Here is a 14,058-nt window from a genome sequence, read left to right as displayed (position 1 = left end):
TGGGCCTAAACAGTGTAGTAAAGAATTAGATGAGGGCTATAGAGTCTGTTTGACCTCTTTCAATTTGCTCTAGTAGTAATCCCCAAAAAAAGTTTTCAATTTAAATAGCTGGGGAAATAAAAGCATTTGCCAGTAATGTCAAAAAACCTACAGAACCTGATGTTCCCATGTGGTCTCCCACCCAAGTACTAACTAGGCCCAACACTGATTAGCTTCCAAGATCAGACGAGATTGGGCTTATCCAGTGTGGTATGGCTGTAGGTAAAAATCAATCACATTGTTTGCCCTCTTCTACTTCTATATACAAGTAATCTAATGGATACGTTTCCAAACTGTATTGTTGTAGAGAAAAAATCATGTGTTGGTAATGTAAAAAGACCTACAGGACCTAGTATTAGCAGGTGGTCAAAAAAAAAACTACTGACCAGGAACAACACTGTAAAGCTGCCACAAACAGTTGGAATTGGGCCTAAACAGTGTAGTAAAGAATTAGATGAGGGCTATAGAGTATGTTTGACCTCTTCCAATTCTCTCTAGTAGTAATCCCTAAAAAAGTTTTCAATTTGAATAGCTGGGGAAATAAAAGCATTTGCCAGTAATGTCAAAAAACCTACAGCACCTGGTGTTCCCATGTGGTCTCCCACCCAAGTACTAACCAGGCCCAACACTGCTTAGCTTCCAAGATCAGACGAGATTGGGCTTATCTAGTGTGGTATGGCTGTAGGTAAAAACCGATAACATTGTTTGCCCTTTTCTACTTCTATCTACAAGTAATCTAATGAATACCTTTCCAAACTGCATTGTTGTAGAGAAAAAATTATGTGCTGGTAATTTAAAAAGACCTACAGGACCTAGTATTAGCAGATGGTCAAAAAACTACTGACCAGACACAACACTGTTTAGCTGCCACAAACAGTTGGAATTGGGCCTAAACAGTGTGGTAAAGAATTAGATGAGGACTATAGAGTCTGTTTGACCTCTTTCAATTTGCTCTAGTAGTAATCCCAAAAAAAATTTTCAATTTGAATAGCTGGGGAAATAAAAGCATTTGCCAGTAATGTCAAAAAACCTACAATAAATGGTGTTCCCATGTGGTCTCCCACCCAAGTACTAACCAGGCCCAACACTGCTTAGCTGCCAAGATCTGACGTGATTGGGCTTATCCAGTGTGGTATGGCTGTAGGTGAAAATCAATCACGTTGTTTGCCCTCTTCTACGTCTATCTACAAGTAATCTAATGGATACGTTTCCAAACTGTATTGTTGTAGAGAAAAAATCATGTGTTGGTAATGTAAAAAGACCTACAGGACCTAGTATTAGCAGATGGTAAAAAAACTACTGACCAGACACAACAATGTTTAGCTGCCACTAACAGTTGGTATTGGGCCTAAACAGTGTAGTAAAGAATTAGATGAGGGCCATAGAGTCTGTTTGACTTCTTTCAATTCTCTCTAGTAGTATACCCCAAAAAAGTTTTCAATTTAAATAGCTGGGGAAATAAAAGCATTTGCCAGTAATGTCAAAAAACCTACAGCACCTAGTGTTCCCATGTGGTCTCCCACCCAAGTACTAACCAGGCCCAACACTGCTTAGCTGCCAAAATCTGATGAGATTGGGCTTATCCAGTGTGGTATGGCTGTAGGTGAAACTCAATCACATTGTTTGCCCTCTTCTACTTCTATCTACAAGTAATCTAATGGATACGTTTCCAAACTGTATTGTTGTAGAGAAAAAATCATGTGCTGGAAATTTAAAAAGACCTACAGGACCTAGTATTAGCAGATGGTCAAAAAACTACGGTACTTGTGAGTTATCTGGGCTGCCGATTTTTTGATTGTATGCCTTAAGTTAAGGCATACAATCAGATGCGATGCGATGCGATATCGCATCGCATCGCATCGCATCGCATGCGACCATCGGATGCGATGACCCGGTTTTTCCATAGGAATCAATGTTAAAATGGACTGAGTCCATTTTAACATGGAATTCAATGGGAAAAAGGGGTCCTTTTCATACCCCTACTATCCAAGTGGGCATGGAGTTGGATATAAACCTGTGGCGAGCGTAGCAAACCACCGAGCCCGAAGCGTGGCGAGCGGCCGGTATTCTGTGTCCCCTCGCGGGGCTCGCTACGCTCGCCACGCTTCGGGCTCGGTGGCTCGCTACGCTCGCCACAGGTTTATATCCAACTCCATGCCCACTTGGATAGTAGGGGTATGAAAAGGACCCCTTTTTCCCATTGAATTCCATGTTAAAATGGACTCAATCCATTTTAACATTGATTCCTATGGAAAAATCGGGTCATCGCATCGCATCGCATCCGATGGTCGCATGCGATGAGATGCGATGTGGCCGATCCGACCCGATTTAGAAATCGGCAGCCCGGATAACTCACAAGTACCAAAACTACTGACCAGACACAACACTGTTTAGCTGCCACAAACAGTTGGAATTGGGCCTAAACAGTGTAGTAAAGAATTAGATGAGGACTATAGAGTCTGTTTGACCTCTTTCAATTTGCTCTAGTAGTAATCCCCCAAAAAAATTTCAATTTAAATAGCTGGGGAAATAAAAGCATTTGCCAGTAATGTAAAAAAACCTACAGCACCTGGTGTTTCCATGTGGTCTCCCACCCAAGTACTAACCAGGCCCAACACTGCTTAGCTGCCAAGATCTGACGAGATTGGGCTTATCCAGTGTGGTATGGTTGTAGGTGAAAATCAATCACATTGTTTGCCCACTTCTACTTCTATCTACAAGTAATCTAATGGATACGTTTCCAAACTGTATTGTTGTAGATAAAAAATCATGTGTTGGTAATGTAAAAAGACCTAAAGGACCTAGTATTAGCAGGTGGTCAAAAAAACTACTGACCAGACACAACACTGTAAAGCTGCCACAAACAGTTGGAATTGGGCCTAAACAGTGTAGTAAAGAATTAGATGAGGGCTATAGAGTCTGTTTGACCTCTTTCAATTTGCTCTAGTAGTAATCCCCAAAAAAAGTTTTCAATTTAAATAGCTGGGGAAATAAAAGCATTTGCCAGTAATGTCAAAAAACCTACAGAACCTGATGTTCCCATGTGGTCTCCCACCCAAGTACTAACTAGGCCCAACACTGATTAGCTTCCAAGATCAGACGAGATTGGGCTTATCCAGTGTGGTATGGCTGTAGGTAAAAATCAATCACATTGTTTGCCCTCTTCTACTTCTATATACAAGTAATCTAATGGATACGTTTCCAAACTGTATTGTTGTAGAGAAAAAATCATGTGTTGGTAATGTAAAAAGACCTACAGGACCTAGTATTAGCAGGTGGTCAAAAAAAAAACTACTGACCAGGAACAACACTGTAAAGCTGCCACAAACAGTTGGAATTGGGCCTAAACAGTGTAGTAAAGAATTAGATGAGGGCTATAGAGTATGTTTGACCTCTTCCAATTCTCTCTAGTAGTAATCCCTAAAAAAGTTTTCAATTTGAATAGCTGGGGAAATAAAAGCATTTGCCAGTAATGTCAAAAAACCTACAGCACCTGGTGTTCCCATGTGGTCTCCCACCCAAGTACTAACCAGGCCCAACACTGCTTAGCTTCCAAGATCAGACGAGATTGGGCTTATCTAGTGTGGTATGGCTGTAGGTAAAAACCGATAACATTGTTTGCCCTTTTCTACTTCTATCTACAAGTAATCTAATGAATACCTTTCCAAACTGCATTGTTGTAGAGAAAAAATTATGTGCTGGTAATTTAAAAAGACCTACAGGACCTAGTATTAGCAGATGGTCAAAAAACTACTGACCAGACACAACACTGTTTAGCTGCCACAAACAGTTGGAATTGGGCCTAAACAGTGTGGTAAAGAATTAGATGAGGACTATAGAGTCTGTTTGACCTCTTTCAATTTGCTCTAGTAGTAATCCCAAAAAAAATTTTCAATTTGAATAGCTGGGGAAATAAAAGCATTTGCCAGTAATGTCAAAAAACCTACAATAAATGGTGTTCCCATGTGGTCTCCCACCCAAGTACTAACCAGGCCCAACACTGCTTAGCTGCCAAGATCTGACGTGATTGGGCTTATCCAGTGTGGTATGGCTGTAGGTGAAAATCAATCACGTTGTTTGCCCTCTTCTACGTCTATCTACAAGTAATCTAATGGATACGTTTCCAAACTGTATTGTTGTAGAGAAAAAATCATGTGTTGGTAATGTAAAAAGACCTACAGGACCTAGTATTAGCAGATGGTAAAAAAACTACTGACCAGACACAACAATGTTTAGCTGCCACTAACAGTTGGTATTGGGCCTAAACAGTGTAGTAAAGAATTAGATGAGGGCCATAGAGTCTGTTTGACTTCTTTCAATTCTCTCTAGTAGTATACCCCAAAAAAGTTTTCAATTTAAATAGCTGGGGAAATAAAAGCATTTGCCAGTAATGTCAAAAAACCTACAGCACCTAGTGTTCCCATGTGGTCTCCCACCCAAGTACTAACCAGGCCCAACACTGCTTAGCTGCCAAAATCTGATGAGATTGGGCTTATCCAGTGTGGTATGGCTGTAGGTGAAACTCAATCACATTGTTTGCCCTCTTCTACTTCTATCTACAAGTAATCTAATGGATACGTTTCCAAACTGTATTGTTGTAGAGAAAAAATCATGTGTTGGTAATGTAAAAAGACCTACAGGACCTAGTATTAGCAGGTGGTCCAAAAAAACTACTGACCAGGCACAACACTGTAAAGCTGCCACAAACAGTTGGAATTGGGCCTAAACAGTGTAGTAAAGAATTAGATGAGGGCTATAGAGTATGTTTGACCTCTTCCAATTCTCTCTAGTAGTAATCCCTAAAATAGTTTTCAATTTGAATAGCTGGGGAAATAAAAGCATTTGCCAGTAATGTCAAAAAACCTACAGCACAAGGTGTTCCCATGTGGTCTCCTACCCAAGTACTAACCAGGCCCAACACTGCTTAGTTTCCAAGATCAGACGAGATTGGGCTTATCCAGTGTGGTATGGCTGTAGGTAAAAACCGTCAACATTGTTTGCCCTTTTCTACTTCTATCTAAAAGTAATCTAATGAATACGTTTCCAAACTGCATTGTTGTAGAGAAAAAAATCATGTGCTGGTAATTTAAAAAGACCTACAGGACCTAGTATTAGCAGATGGTCAAAAAACTACTGACCAGACAAAACACTGTTTAGCTGCCACAAACAGTTGGAATTGGGCCTAAACAGTGTATTAAAGAATGGTACTTATGTAGTATCTGGGCTGCCGATTTTGTGATTGTATGCCTTACCTTAAGGCATACAATCAGATGTGATGCGATGCGATGCGATTCGATGCGATTTTGCATAGGATTCAATGTTAAGAAGGTCCTGTTCATTTCCCCACTATCCAAGTGGGCATAGAGTTGATTTTATATAGCGTGGCGAGCGCAGCGAGCCACCGAGCCCGAAGCGTGGCGAGCGAAGCGCGCCCCGCGAGGGGACGCATATTTCTTAAAAAGTATTCTGTGTCCCCTCGCGGGGCTCGCTACGCTCGCCACGCTTCGGGCTCGGTGGCTCGCTACGCTCGCCACAGGTTTATATCCGACTTCATGACCACTTGGATAGTGGGGAAAGGAAAAGGACCCCTTTTTCCCAATGAATTCTATGTTAAAATAGACTCAGACCATTTTAACATTGAATCCTATGGAAAAATCTTGACCATCGCATCGCATACGATTTGGTTGCATGCGATGCGATGCGATGCGATCCGATTTCTAAATCGGACGCCCAGATACTACATAAGTACCTAAAGAATTAGATGAGGACTATAGAGTCTGTTTGACCTCTTTCAATTCGCTCTAGTAGTAATCCCAATTTTTTTTTTCTATTTGAATAGCTGGGGAAATAAAAGCATTTGCCAGTAATGTCAAAAAACCTACAGCACCTGGTGTTCCCATGTGGTCTCCCACCCAAGTACTAACCAGGCCCAACACTGCCAAGATCTGACGAGATTGGGCTTATCCAGTGTGGTATGGCTGTAGGCGAAATTCAATCACATTGTTTGCCCTCTTCTACTTCTATCTACAAGAAATCTAATGGATACGTTTCCAAACTGTATTGTTGTAGAGAAAAAATCATGTGTTGGTAAAGTAAAAAGACCTACAGGACCTAGTATTAGCTGGTGGTAAAAAAAAAAACTACTGACCAGGCAAAACAATGTTTAGCTGCCACAAACAGTTGGAATTGGGCCTAAACAGTGTAGTAAAGAATTAGATGAGGGCTATAGAGTATGTTTGACCTCTTCCAATTCTCTCTAGTAGTAATCCCTAAAAAAGTTTTCAATTTGAATAGCTGGGGAAATAAAAGCATTTGCCAGTAACGTCAAAAAACCTACAGCACCTGGTGTTCCCATGTGGTCTCCCACCCAAGTACTAACCAGGCCCAACACTGCTTAGCTTCCAAGATCAGACGAGATTGGGCTTATCCAGTGTGGTATGGCTGTAGGTGAAAACTGATAACATTGTTTGCCCTTTTCTACTTCTATCTACAAGTAATCTAATGAATACGTTTCCAAACTGCATTGTTGTAGAGAAAAAAATCATGTGCTGGTAATTTAAAAAGACCTACAGGACCTAGTATTAGCAGATGGTCAAAAAACTACTGACCAGACACAACACTGTTTAGCTGCCACAAACAGTTGGAATTGGGCCTAAACAGTGTAGTACAGAATTAGATGAGGGCTATAGAGTCTGTTTGACCTCTTTTTATTCTCCCTAGTAGTAATCCCCAAAAAAGTTTTCAATTTAAATAGCTGGGGAAATAAAAGCATTTGCCAGTAATGTCAAAAAACCTACAGCACCTGGTGTTCCCATGTGGTCTCCCACCCAAGTACTAACTAGGCCCAACACTGCTTAGCTGCCAAGATCTGACGAGATTGGGCTTATCCAGTGTGGTTTAGCTGTAGGTGAAAATCAATCACATTGTTTGCCCTCTTCTACTTCTATCTACAAGTAATCTAATGGATAAGTTTCCAAACTGTATTGTTGTAGAGAAAAAATCATGTGTTGGTAATGTAAAAAGACCTACAGGACCTAGTATTAGCAGGTGGTCAAAAAAAACTACTGACCAGGCACAACACTGTAAAGCTGCCACAAACAGTTGGAATTGGGCCTAAACAGTGTACTAAAGAATTAGATGAGGGCTATAGAGTATGTTTGACCTCTTCCAATTCTCTCTAGTAGTAATCCCTAAAATAGTTTTCAATTTGAATAGCTGGGGAAATAAAAGCATTTGCCAGTAATGTCAAAAAACCTACAGCACCTGTTGTTACCATGTGGTCTCCCACCCAAGTACTAACCAGGCCCAACACTGCTTAGCTTCCAAGATCAGATGAGATTGGGCTTATCCAGTGTGGTACGGCTGTAGGTGAAAATCAATTACATTGTTTGCCCTCTTCTACTTCTATCTACAAGTAATCTAATGGATACGTTTCCAAACTGTATTGTTGTAGAGAAAAAATCATGTGTTGGTAATGTAAAAAGACCTACAGGACCTAGTATTAGCAGGTGGTCAAAAAAAACTACTGACCAGACACAACACTGTAAAGCTGCCACAAACAGTTGGAATTGGGCCTAAACAGTGTAGTAAAGAATTAGATGAGGGCTATAGAGTATGTTTGACCTCTTCCAATTCTCTCTAGTAGTAATCCCCAAAAAAGTTTTCAATTTAAATAGCTGGGGAAATAAAAGCATTTGCCAGTAATGTCAAAAAACCTACAGCACCTGGTGTTCCCATGTAGTCTCCCACCCAAGTACTAACCAGGCCCAACACTGCTTAGCTTCCAAGACCAGACGAGATTGGACTTATCCAGTGTGGTATGGCTGTAGGTGAAAATTGATACCATTGTTTGCCCTTTTCTACTTCTATCTACAAGTAATCTAATGAATACGTTTCCAAACTGCATTGTTGTAGAGAAAAAAATCATGTGCTGGTAATTTAAAAAGACCTACAGGACCTTGTATTAGCAGATGGTCAAAAAACTACTGACCAGACACAACACTGTTTAGCTGCCACAAACAGTTGGAATTGGGCCTAAACAATGTAGTACAGAATTAGATGAGGGCTATAGAGTCTGTTTGACATCTTTCAATTCTCTTTAGTAGTAACCCCCAAAAAAGTTTTCAATTTGAATAGCTGGGGAAATAAAAGCATTTGCCAGTAATGTCAAAAAACCTACAGCACCTGGTGTTCCCATGTGGTCTCCCACCCAAGTACTAACCAGGCCCAACACTGCTTAGCTGCCAAGATCTGACGAGATTGGGCTTATCCAGTGTGGTATGGCTGTAGGTGAAAATCAATCACATTGTTTGCCCTCTTCTACTTCTATCTACAAGTAATCTAATGGATACGTTTCCAAACTTTATTGTTGTAGAGAAAAAATCATGTATTGGTAATGTAAAAAGACTTACAGGACCTAGTATTAGCAGGTGGTCAAAAAAAACTACTGACCAGGCACAACACTGTAAAGCTGCCACAAACAGTTGGAATTGGGCCTAAACAGTGTACTAAAGAATTAGATGAGGGCTATAGAGTATGTTTGACCTCTTCTAATTCTCTCTAGTAGTAATCCCTAAAATAGTTTTCAATTTGAATAGCTGGGGAAATAAAAGCATTTGCCAGTAATGTCAAAAAACCTACAGCACCTGGGGTTCCCATGTGGTCTCCCACCCAAGTACTAAGCAGGCCCAACACTGCTTAGCTTCCAAGATCAGACGAGATTGGGCTTATCCAGTGTGGTATGGCTGTAGGTGAAAATTGATAACATTGTTTGCCCTTTTCTACTTCTATCTACAAGTAATCTAATAAATACATTTCCAAACTGCATTGTTGTAGAGAAAAAATTATGTGCTGGTAATTTAAAAAGACCTACAGGACCTAGTATTAGCAGATGGTCAAAAAACTACTGACCAGACACAACACTGTTTAGCTGCCACAAACAGTTGGAATTGGGCCTAAACAGTGTACTAAAGAATTAGATGAGGGCTATACAGTATGTTTGACCTCTTCCAATTCTCTCTAGTAGTAATCCCTAAAATAGTTTTCAATTTGAATAGCTGGGGAAATAAAAGCATTTGCCAGTAATGTCAAAAAACCTACAGCACCTGTTGTTCTCATGTGGTCTCCCACCCAAGTACTAACCAGGCCCAACACTGCTTAGCTTCCAAGGTCTGACGAGATTGGGCTTATCCAGTGTGGTATGGCTGTAGGTGAAAATCAATCACATTGTTTGCCCTCTTCTACTTCTATCTACAAGTAATCTAATGGATACGTTTCCAAACTGTATTGTTGTAGAGAAAAAATCATGTGTTTGTAATGTAAAAAGACCTACAGGACCTAGTATTAGCAGGTGGTCAAAAAAAACTACTGACCAGGCACAACACTGTAAAGCTGCCACAAACAGTTGGAATTGGGCCTAAACAGTGTACTAAAGAATTAGATGAGGGCTATAGAGTCTGTTTGACATCTTTCAATTCTCTCTAGTAGTAATCCCCAAAAAAGTTTTCAATTTAAATAGCTGGGGAAATAAAAGCATTTGCCAGTAATGTCAAAAAAACTACAGCACCTGGTGTTCCCATGTGGTCTCCCACCCAAGTACTAACCAGGCCCAACACTGCTTAGCTGCCAAGATCTGACGAGATTGGGCTTATCCAGTGTGGTATGGCTGTAGGTGAAAATCAATCACATTGTTTGCCCTCTTCTACTTCTATCTACAAGTAATCTAATGGATACGTTTCCAAACTGTATTGTTGTAGAGAAAAAATCATGTATTGGTAATGTAAAAAGACCTACAGGACCTAGTATTAGCAGGTGGTCAAAAAAAACTACTGACCAGGCACAACACTGTAAAGCTGCCACAAACAGTTGGAATTGGGCCTAAACAGTGTAGTAAAGAATTAGATGAGGACTATAGAGTCTGTTTGACCTCTTTCAATTCGCTCTAGTAGTAATCCTAAAAAAGTTTTCAATTTTAATAGCTGGGGAAATAAAAGCATTTGCCAGTAATGTCAAAAAACCTACAGCACTTGGTGTTTCTATGTGGTCTCCCACCCAAGTACTAACCAGGCCCAACACTGCTTAGCTGCCAAGATCTGACGAGATTGGGCTTATCCAGTGTGGTATGGCTGTAGGTGAAAATCAATCACATTGTTTGCCCTCTTCTACTTCTATCTACAAGTAATCTAATGGATACGTTTCCAAACTGTATTGTTGTAGAGAAAAAATCATGTATTGGTAATGTAAAAAGACCTACAGGACCTAGTATTAGCAGGTGGTCAAAAAAAACTACTGACCAGGCACAACACTGTAAAGCTGCCACAAACAGTTGGAATTGGGCCTAAACAGTGTAGTAAAGAATTAGATGAGGACTATAGAGTCTGTTTGACCTCTTTCAATTCGCTCTAGTAGTAATCCTAAAAAAGTTTTCAATTTTAATAGCTGGGGAAATAAAAGCATTTGCCAGTAATGTCAAAAAACCTACAGCACTTGGTGTTTCTATGTGGTCTCCCACCCAAGTACTAACCAGGCCAAACACAGCTTAGCTTCCAAGATCAGACGAGATTGGGCTTATCCAGTGTGGTATGGCTGTAGGTGAAAATCAATCACATTGTTTGCCCTCTTCTACTTCTATCTACAAGTAATCTAATGAATACGTTTCCAAACTGCATTGTTGTAGGTAAAAAATCATGTGCTGGTAATTTAAAAAGACCTACAGGACCTAGTATTAGCAGATGGTCAAAAAACTACTGACCAGACACAACACTGTTTAGCTGCCACAAACAGTTGGAATTGGGCCTAAACAGTGTAGTAAAGAATTAGATGAGGGCTATAGAGTCTGTTTGACCTCTTTCAATTCTCTCTAGTAGTAATCCCAAAAAAAGTTTTCAATTTGAATAGCTGGGGAAATAAAAGCATTTGCCAGTAATGTCAAAAAAGCTACAGCACTTGGTGATCCCATGTGGTCTCCCACCCAAGTACTAACCAGGCCCAACACTGCTTAGCTGCCAAGATCTGACGAGATTGGGTTTATCCAGTGTGGTATGGCTGTAGGTGAAAATCAATCACATTGTTTGCCCTCTTTTTCTTCTATCTACAAGTAATCTAATGGATACGTTTCCAAACTGTATTGTTGTTGAGAAAAAAATCATGTGTTGGTAATGTAAAAAGACCTACAGGACCTAGTATGAGCAGGTGGTCAAAAAAAACTACTGACCAGGCACAACACTGTAAAGCTGCCACAAACAGTTGGAATTGGGCCTAAACAGTGTACTAAAGAATTAGATGAGGGCTATAGAGTATGTTTGACCTCTTCCAATTCTCTCTAGTGGTAATCCCTAAAATAGTTTTCAATTTGAATAGCTGGGGAAATAAAAGCATTTGCCAGTAATGTCAAAAAACCTACAGCACCTGGTGTTCCCATGTGGTCTCCCACCCAAGTACTAACCAGGCTCAACACAGCTTAGCTTCCAAGATCAGACGAGATTGGGTATATCCAGTGTGGTATGGCTGTAGGTGAAAATCGATAACATTGTTTGCCCTTTTCTACTTCTATCTACAAGTAATCTAATGAATACGTTTCCAAACTGCAATTTTGTAGAGAAAAAATCATGTGCTGGTAATTTAAAAAGACCTACAGGACCTAGTATTAGCAGATGGTCAAAAAACTACTGACCAGAGACAACACTGTTTAGCTGCCACAAACAATTGGAATTGGGCCTAAACAGTGTAGTAAAGAATTAGATGAGGACTATAGAGTCTGTTTGACCTCTTTCAATTCGCTCTAGTTGTAATCCCAAAAAATTATTTCAATGTGAATAGCTGGGGAAATAAAAGCATTTGTCAGTAATGTCAAAAACCTACAGCACCTGGTGTTCCCATGTGGTCTCCCACCCAAGTACTAACCAGGCCCAACACTGCTTAGATGCCAAGATCTGACGAGATTGGGCTTATCCAGTGTGGTATGGCTGTAGGTGAAATTCAATCACATTGTTTGCCCTCTTCTACTTCTATCTACAAGAAATCTAATGGATACGTTTCCAGACTGTATTGTTGTAGAGAAAAAAATCATGTGTTGGTAAAGTTAAAAGACCTAAAGGACCTAGTATTAGCTGGTGGTAAAAAAAAAACTACTGACCAGGCACAACAATGTTTAGCTGCCACAAACAGTTGGAATTGGGCCTAAACAGTGTAGTAAAGAATTAGATGAGGGCTATAGAGTATGTTTGACCTCTTCCAATTCTCTCTAGTAGTAATCCCCAAAAAAGTTTTTAATTTGAATAGCTGGGGAAATAAAAGCATTTGCCAGTAATGTCAAAAAACCTACAGCACCTTGTGTTCCCATGTGGTCTCCCACCCAAGTACTAACCAGACCCAACACTGCTTAGCTGCCAAAATCAGACGAGATTGGGCTTATCCAGTGTGGTATGGCTGTAGGTGAAGATCAATCACATTGTTTGCCCTCTTCTTCTTCTCTCTACAAGTAATCAAATGGATACGTTTCCAAACTGTATTGTTGTGGAGAAAAAATCATGTGTTGGTAATGTTATAAGACCTACAGGACCTAGTATTAGCAGGTGGTCAAAAAAAACTACTGACCAGGCACAACACTATAAAGCTGCCACAAACAGTTGGAATTGGGCCTAAACAGTGTAGTAAAGAATTAGATGATGAGTATAGAGTATGTTTGACCTCTTCAATTCTCTCTAGTAGTAATCCCTAAAAAAGTTTTCAATTTGAATAGCTGGGTAAATAAAAGCATTTGCCAATAATGTCAAAAAACCTACAGCACCTGGTGTTTCCATGTGGTCTAAAACCCAAGTACTAACCAGGCCCAACACTGCTTAGCTACCAAGATCAGACGAGATTGGGCTTATCCAGTGTGGTATGGCTGTAGGTGAAAATCAATCACATTGTTTGCCCTCTTCTACTTCTATCTACAAGTAATCTAATGAATACATTTCCAAACTGCATTGTTGTAGAGAAAAAAATCATGTGCTGGTAATTTAAAAAGACTTACAGCACCTAGTATTTGCAGATAATAAAAAAACTACTGACCAGACACAACACTGTTTAGCTGCCACAAACAGTTGGAATTGGGCCTAAACAGTGTAGTAAAGAATTAGATGAGGGCTATAGAGTATGTTTGACCTCTTCCAGTTCTCTCTAGTAGTAATCCTAAAAAAGTTTTCAATTTGAATAGCTGGGGAAATAAAAGCATTTGCCAGTAATGTCAAAATACCTACAGCACCTGGTATTCCTATGTGGTCTCCCACCCAAGTACTAACCAGGCCCAACACTGCTTAGCTTCCAAGATCAGACGAGATTGGGCTTATCCAGAGTGGTATGGCTGTAGGTGAAATCCGATAACATTGTTTGCCCTCTTCTACTTCTATCTATAAGTAATCTAATGGATACGTTTCCAAACTGTATTGTTGTAGAGAAAAAATCATGTGTTGGTAATGTAAAAAGACCTACAGGACCTAGTATTAGCAGGTGGTCAAAAAAAACTACTGACCAGGCAGAACACTGTAAAGCTGCCACAAACAGTTAGAATTGGGCCTAAACAGTGTAGTAAAGAATTAGATGAGGGCTATAGAGTCTGTTTGACCTCTAACAATTCTCTCTAGTAGTAATCCCTAAAGAAGTTTTCAATTTGAATAGCTAGGGAAATAAAAGCATTTGCCAGTAATGTCAAAAAACCTACAGCACCTGGTGTTCCCATGTTGTCTCCCACCCAAGTACTAACCAGGCCCAACACTGCTTAGCTTCCAAGATCAGACGAGATTGGGCTTATCCAGTGTGGTATGGCTGTAGGTGAAAATCGATAACATTGTTTGCTCTTTTCTACTTCTATCTACAAGTAATCTAATGAATACGTTTCCAAACTGCATTGTTGTAGAGAAAAAAATCATGTGCTGGTAATTTAAAAAGACCTACAGTACCTAGTATTAGCAGATGGTCAAAAAACTACTGACCAGACACAACACTGTTTTGCTGCCACAAACAGTTGGAATTGGGCAT

At 40.0% G+C, this 14,058-nt stretch overlaps 18 non-coding genes and 10 pseudogenes across 18 annotated transcripts; all 28 read right to left on the bottom strand.

Moving 5' to 3' along the window:
* Window positions 1-144: 144 nt before the first annotated feature.
* LOC146077141 (5S ribosomal RNA) lies at window positions 145-263 on the bottom strand (annotated as a pseudogene).
* Window positions 264-607: 344 nt separating this feature from the next.
* On the bottom strand, window positions 608-726 carry LOC146076464 (5S ribosomal RNA). The gene has a single exon (XR_014473864.1). It is a non-coding gene; the product is annotated as a 5S ribosomal RNA (ribosomal RNA).
* Window positions 727-1,066: 340 nt separating this feature from the next.
* On the bottom strand, window positions 1,067-1,185 carry LOC146077233 (5S ribosomal RNA; annotated as a pseudogene).
* A 340-nt stretch (window positions 1,186-1,525) lies between these two features.
* On the bottom strand, window positions 1,526-1,644 carry LOC146076962 (5S ribosomal RNA). Its single transcript, XR_014474346.1, has one exon. It is a non-coding gene; the product is annotated as a 5S ribosomal RNA (ribosomal RNA).
* A 952-nt stretch (window positions 1,645-2,596) lies between these two features.
* On the bottom strand, window positions 2,597-2,715 carry LOC146077035 (5S ribosomal RNA). Its single transcript, XR_014474415.1, has one exon. It is a non-coding gene; the product is annotated as a 5S ribosomal RNA (ribosomal RNA).
* Window positions 2,716-3,057: 342 nt separating this feature from the next.
* On the bottom strand, window positions 3,058-3,176 carry LOC146077140 (5S ribosomal RNA; annotated as a pseudogene).
* A 344-nt stretch (window positions 3,177-3,520) lies between these two features.
* LOC146076453 (5S ribosomal RNA) lies at window positions 3,521-3,639 on the bottom strand. Its single transcript, XR_014473853.1, has one exon. It is a non-coding gene; the product is annotated as a 5S ribosomal RNA (ribosomal RNA).
* A 340-nt stretch (window positions 3,640-3,979) lies between these two features.
* On the bottom strand, window positions 3,980-4,098 carry LOC146077232 (5S ribosomal RNA; annotated as a pseudogene).
* Window positions 4,099-4,438: 340 nt separating this feature from the next.
* LOC146076961 (5S ribosomal RNA) lies at window positions 4,439-4,557 on the bottom strand. The gene has a single exon (XR_014474345.1). It is a non-coding gene; the product is annotated as a 5S ribosomal RNA (ribosomal RNA).
* A 342-nt stretch (window positions 4,558-4,899) lies between these two features.
* On the bottom strand, window positions 4,900-5,018 carry LOC146077069 (5S ribosomal RNA). Its single transcript, XR_014474447.1, has one exon. It is a non-coding gene; the product is annotated as a 5S ribosomal RNA (ribosomal RNA).
* An 896-nt stretch (window positions 5,019-5,914) lies between these two features.
* LOC146076102 (5S ribosomal RNA) lies at window positions 5,915-6,025 on the bottom strand (annotated as a pseudogene).
* A 344-nt stretch (window positions 6,026-6,369) lies between these two features.
* On the bottom strand, window positions 6,370-6,488 carry LOC146076911 (5S ribosomal RNA). The gene has a single exon (XR_014474297.1). It is a non-coding gene; the product is annotated as a 5S ribosomal RNA (ribosomal RNA).
* A 341-nt stretch (window positions 6,489-6,829) lies between these two features.
* On the bottom strand, window positions 6,830-6,948 carry LOC146077064 (5S ribosomal RNA). Its single transcript, XR_014474442.1, has one exon. It is a non-coding gene; the product is annotated as a 5S ribosomal RNA (ribosomal RNA).
* A 342-nt stretch (window positions 6,949-7,290) lies between these two features.
* On the bottom strand, window positions 7,291-7,409 carry LOC146077072 (5S ribosomal RNA). The gene has a single exon (XR_014474450.1). It is a non-coding gene; the product is annotated as a 5S ribosomal RNA (ribosomal RNA).
* A 342-nt stretch (window positions 7,410-7,751) lies between these two features.
* Window positions 7,752-7,870, bottom strand: LOC146077045 (5S ribosomal RNA). The gene has a single exon (XR_014474424.1). It is a non-coding gene; the product is annotated as a 5S ribosomal RNA (ribosomal RNA).
* Window positions 7,871-8,211: 341 nt separating this feature from the next.
* Window positions 8,212-8,330, bottom strand: LOC146077225 (5S ribosomal RNA). The gene has a single exon (XR_014474480.1). It is a non-coding gene; the product is annotated as a 5S ribosomal RNA (ribosomal RNA).
* Window positions 8,331-8,672: 342 nt separating this feature from the next.
* Window positions 8,673-8,791, bottom strand: LOC146076777 (5S ribosomal RNA). Its single transcript, XR_014474175.1, has one exon. It is a non-coding gene; the product is annotated as a 5S ribosomal RNA (ribosomal RNA).
* A 340-nt stretch (window positions 8,792-9,131) lies between these two features.
* On the bottom strand, window positions 9,132-9,250 carry LOC146076755 (5S ribosomal RNA). Its single transcript, XR_014474153.1, has one exon. It is a non-coding gene; the product is annotated as a 5S ribosomal RNA (ribosomal RNA).
* A 342-nt stretch (window positions 9,251-9,592) lies between these two features.
* Window positions 9,593-9,711, bottom strand: LOC146076487 (5S ribosomal RNA). Its single transcript, XR_014473887.1, has one exon. It is a non-coding gene; the product is annotated as a 5S ribosomal RNA (ribosomal RNA).
* Window positions 9,712-10,052: 341 nt separating this feature from the next.
* Window positions 10,053-10,171, bottom strand: LOC146077122 (5S ribosomal RNA; annotated as a pseudogene).
* A 341-nt stretch (window positions 10,172-10,512) lies between these two features.
* On the bottom strand, window positions 10,513-10,631 carry LOC146077252 (5S ribosomal RNA; annotated as a pseudogene).
* Window positions 10,632-10,971: 340 nt separating this feature from the next.
* LOC146077149 (5S ribosomal RNA) lies at window positions 10,972-11,090 on the bottom strand (annotated as a pseudogene).
* A 343-nt stretch (window positions 11,091-11,433) lies between these two features.
* Window positions 11,434-11,552, bottom strand: LOC146076575 (5S ribosomal RNA). The gene has a single exon (XR_014473975.1). It is a non-coding gene; the product is annotated as a 5S ribosomal RNA (ribosomal RNA).
* A 339-nt stretch (window positions 11,553-11,891) lies between these two features.
* On the bottom strand, window positions 11,892-12,010 carry LOC146076905 (5S ribosomal RNA). Its single transcript, XR_014474291.1, has one exon. It is a non-coding gene; the product is annotated as a 5S ribosomal RNA (ribosomal RNA).
* A 344-nt stretch (window positions 12,011-12,354) lies between these two features.
* LOC146077158 (5S ribosomal RNA) lies at window positions 12,355-12,473 on the bottom strand (annotated as a pseudogene).
* Window positions 12,474-12,814: 341 nt separating this feature from the next.
* Window positions 12,815-12,933, bottom strand: LOC146077259 (5S ribosomal RNA; annotated as a pseudogene).
* A 340-nt stretch (window positions 12,934-13,273) lies between these two features.
* Window positions 13,274-13,392, bottom strand: LOC146076744 (5S ribosomal RNA). Its single transcript, XR_014474142.1, has one exon. It is a non-coding gene; the product is annotated as a 5S ribosomal RNA (ribosomal RNA).
* Window positions 13,393-13,734: 342 nt separating this feature from the next.
* On the bottom strand, window positions 13,735-13,853 carry LOC146076959 (5S ribosomal RNA). The gene has a single exon (XR_014474343.1). It is a non-coding gene; the product is annotated as a 5S ribosomal RNA (ribosomal RNA).
* Window positions 13,854-14,058: the final 205 nt, after the last annotated feature.

Source organism: Crinia signifera, chromosome 4 (genome assembly GCF_055691185.1).
Source record: "Crinia signifera chromosome 4, ASM5569118v1, whole genome shotgun sequence".
Lineage (NCBI taxonomy): Eukaryota > Metazoa > Chordata > Amphibia > Anura > Myobatrachidae > Crinia > Crinia signifera.
This window is presented reverse-complemented; position numbering and strand designations above follow the sequence as displayed.